Below are 4478 nucleotides of genomic sequence, written 5' to 3' on the forward strand. Positions count from 1 at the left end.
TAACCACTGAGCCATCTCTCCAGCCTGCCTGTAACTTTCTAAGGCTGGCTTTGAACTTACAACGATCCACTTGTTTCTGCCTCATGAATTCTGGGATTAAACACAATAAGCCACCGTGCTCAGCAACACACTCTATACCTTGCCCATGGAGCCATCGCTCCAGACCCTCACTCTGACGTTCTCATGCTTATGTCATTATCCATTACTCATATTCTCCTACCCATATACTTCTGCCTCCACTGTGCCACGTCCTTCCTGCTGGTCCTCATTATCCCCATCGAATAACCACTTTTGTGTGACACACACGCACACACGCACACGCGCACACATGTAATCTACATCCTGCATAGAATAGAAAGCACAGATATTACTAATTTTTTTTTAATTTGCTTTTGCATTGTAACCTCCGTTGCATAGCGACAGACTGCCTGAGCCCCTCTCAGCATCTTCCTAAGACCTTGAGCTCCATTGCTGGACCAGCTTCCCTTCCCAATGCTTTCCTAGCCAGAGTCCTTTCATGCCTGGCATGACCCAAGGAACTCAGTGGAGCTCATCTTCGAAGGTGTTTGTGAGCTGCCAGTGTGGGCCAAGGTCACACAGACAGCAGCACTAGAGTCAGGCACACTCTTTCTTCTCAGTGTGCTGCCTGTCTGTGAGCAGCTGGTGGGCGCGAGCCAGGGGCCTCCAATCCAAGGATGAGAACTCTGAGAGGCGATTTGGTATGCCGGTTGGTACCCCGTGGTGTGGACAGTTTCATAAACGCTGACAATCTAGCACACGAGAAGTTCATCGAGATGCTAATTTCAGTGTTTCTTACAAAGGGAGGAGATTCAAGAACTTCCTCTCTGAAGTTCTGCACAACTCTGATGAGTGCTGTAACAGATGAACTGGAAGTACTAGGGCACCCAGGGCTACCCTGGGCAGGAGGCCAGCTTTGCTCAAGATCCCAGGGGATTTGGGAGAAACTTCAAAGTGAGGCTCGTAGAGTTTGGGTAGAGCAAGAACAGAGAGAGACTAGGAAAATCGAACCATTGCCTCAGCGTGATGACGCGCTGTAGTTCGCCAACATCCTACCTCTGGCCTCAAGGTTTAAAGTTCAAAATCATAATAATAACGCGGCATCTTGATTCCATTCAATTCTGAAGAGCCAGTCTCTCCAGGCAGCTGCTGAGCTGGGCTCTCTCTCCTCTTGCTGGGGCACCACAGTGATGTTGTCAGAGACCAGGATAACTAGAAGCAGAGAGAGGCAGGGCATCAGGCCCCCACTGGGTTTACAGTGCTGGCGGTTGAAAAAGTGTCTCCAACATAAACACAGCAAATTCAATCTGGGAAGTCATTGAGAAAACATAAACACGGAACCTCACGCAGTCCTGTTTACACTGTTCCGAGCCTGGTGAAAGATGAGACTGCCTTGGAAGAGCTGGCTGGCGTTTCCCCCCCCTCAGGCACTGCGCTTTTAAAAATAAAACTCCGAGCTGTACGTCCCATCAGGAAGACCAGATTCCAACAGAGCGCGCGCAGCTCACACACAGCGCATTAACTGGGCTGTTTTCTGCAGTTGCAGAAACTTAACTTTCTCAGAAAGCTGATTGTTTTGAAGTGGAAATTACCAGGACTGGAGCGGTCCCTGGGACCACAGCCTCGGTCAAGAACAGGGCTTCGCGCGGCTCCTGAATCCAGTCTGAACTGGAAGCAATAAGGAGCTGAATGTTGTCTTGGTCCCTGTCATTTAACCAGTAAACAAAGGATCGGCTGAGATGGGGGTTGGGGGGCGAGATTGCAGTCAGGGAGTGTGTTGATACTGAAGGCCGAAAGAAGGACAGTTATTTGGTTAGTTTGGATCTCTTGGGGCCTGTGGCTTCCAAGGGGTGCCGTGGATCTAACACTCTGGCCCAGGGATATTTGTTCAATGTTGGGTTTTCTGTATAGATTCTGCAAACTTAATGTGAATGAAAGGCCACATGATCCACCCCACCCCACTCACCCCGCCCAGTCTCTCTGCTCTCTCTGTGTGTCTCTGTCTCTGTCTCTCTCTCTCTCGCTCTCTCTCTCTCTCGCTCTCTCGCTCTCTCGCTCTCTCGCTCTCTCGCTCTCTTGCTCTCTCGCTCTCTCTCTCGTTCTCGCTCTCTTTCTCTGTCTCCCCCTCTAAGGTCTCTTACTATGTAGCTCTGTCTGTCCTGGAACCCACTATGTAGACCAGGCTGGCATCAAACTAAACGTGTGAGCCATCGTGCCAGGCTAAACAGTAGTTTTTGTTTTGTTTTGTTTTGTTTTTCTTTTTGGATTTGTGTGGGGTTTTTTTTTTGGTTTGGTTTGGTTTGGTTTAGTTTGTTTTTTTGTTTTTTTGGTGGTGGGTTTTTGTTTGTTTTGTTTTATTTTTATTTATTTATTTATTTTTTGAGAAAGGGTCTCACTATATATAACTGGCTATTTTAAAACTCACCATGTAGAAGAGACTGGCCATGAACTCACCATCTGCCTGCTGGGATTAAAGACACACACAGACACACAGACACACACACACACACACACTTATATTATGTGTATGAATGTTTTGCCTGCATTTATGTATATGTACTACGTGTGTGCCTGGAACCTGTAGAAGCCAAGACAAGGACATTATAACCCCTAAAACTTGTCGTTACCTATGGTTGTGAGCCATGATGTGCGTGCTGGGGTTCAAACCTAGGTTCTTTGACTCGACGTCAAGTGGTCTTGAACACTGAGCCATCCCTCCAGCTAGGATTTCTCTAAAACTCAAGTCAACCTGGCTAGGAGTCCAAGGCTCTTGCGTGACTGACACGGCTCAGTACTGGGTGGTGAAGGGCTCCTTCTGGAGATGTAAGTGTGCACATGGGGGTGTGGGGTGGGTGGGAGGCGGAGCGGCAGGGGCACAGACCGTACCATGGTGTGGAAGCAGTAAGCAGCCCAGCCGCGCTCACGGATTTCCAACCCTTGCTACCAAGACCACAGCAGACTGGCAGCTCTCCTGCTCCTGGATTCCAGCCTCCCTCCCAAGGCTCTGCCTTGGGGCCCTGGGGACAGAAAGTGCTTGGACCTCAGCCTTTTCTGTGGTCTCTGCATGTCTCTCATTCCAATCCCCCAACTCTGACCCCTTGCTCCTACTCCAGCTCTTCACTCCAACCCCAGCCCTCTTCCCTGTAGTATGATCAGCCCTCGATGCAGAACAGCTGAGAGAACGCTCTTGAGGAAGTCCTACTTTCATTCCTGCCGTCCTGGGTCGAGGAAACCTAGAAGTGTGCCTGAATAAGGGGGTGGGGGTGGGGTTGCACAATGAAAACAAATCTCGATGGCTGGAGGTACATTCAACGGTTAGATGCTTGCCTAGCATGCTGAGCCCCGAGCTTCTAAACCCCATCTCTAGCACCACATAAACCAGATGTGGTGGTCTGTGTCTGCACTCTTAGCCCACGGGATGTGGTGGCAGGGGGAACTGAAGGTCACCTTCAGTTATAGACGGCAGCCAGCCTGTGCTATAAAAGCCTGCTTCAAAAGGAAAAAGAAAAAAAGAAGAAAACGAACAAATTCTATCCTCTGTAACTTAATATGCAAATTAGATAGAACTATTTGCCATATACCATGGTTCTCAATCGAGGGGTTTCGACCCTTTCCGGGGGGCATCTCTTATTAGATATCCCCTATGTCAGGATACATTATGATTCATAACAGTAGCAAAATTACAGTTACAAAGTTGCAACGACATAATTCCTTGCTATCGCTGCTTTTGTTTTGTTCTGTATTTTCTCTGTGTAACCTTGGCTGTCCTGGAACTCACTCTGTAGATCAGGCTGGCCTTGAACTCACAGAGATCTACCTCTCTGTCTCCTGAGTGCTAGGATTAAAGGTGAGTGCCACTACCCGGCCTGCAGCAAACTAATTTCATGATTGGGAGTCACCGCAACATGGGGAACTGTATTAAAGGGTCGAGGCATTAGGAACGTTGAGAGCCACTGATTATGCTGAATTTAAACCCACAGGCGAGTTCCAAGTCATTCTCTCTCCTTATTTCTCCTCAGTCACTGCAGAATCTCCACCCCATTTTAAAGATGAGGAGCCGAAGGACCAATGATGTGTAACCATGTGCGTCAAACATCCTCTAAACTTGCCTACTTTTACCACAGATGGATTCAAGTTGTCCTGGTAACACCTTTCCTGTTTCTTGTCTAACTACCTTACAAGCTTAGGTTAACAATGGGCTGCACCTTGCAACATTCTTCTGGTTTGAGGCCTATTGTTTTTGTTCACTGGTCCTTAAAGCATTTTTAAAAACCCGAAGATGATAAACAATCTCCTTCCTTTTCTTCCTCTTCAACATTTGAAAGTTTCTGAGATAAATCCAAGGACTGGTAGAACCATTTAAATTCTCCTGGGCCTTTTGACAGGGAAAGGGGGTGTCTTTGTGCTTTAGTGCTGAGATTCCTAAGACTGGGTCTTTACTCTCTGATTTGTCTCCTGAC

This window comes from Rattus rattus, chromosome 4 (assembly GCF_011064425.1).
Source record: "Rattus rattus isolate New Zealand chromosome 4, Rrattus_CSIRO_v1, whole genome shotgun sequence".
Lineage (NCBI taxonomy): Eukaryota > Metazoa > Chordata > Mammalia > Rodentia > Muridae > Rattus > Rattus rattus.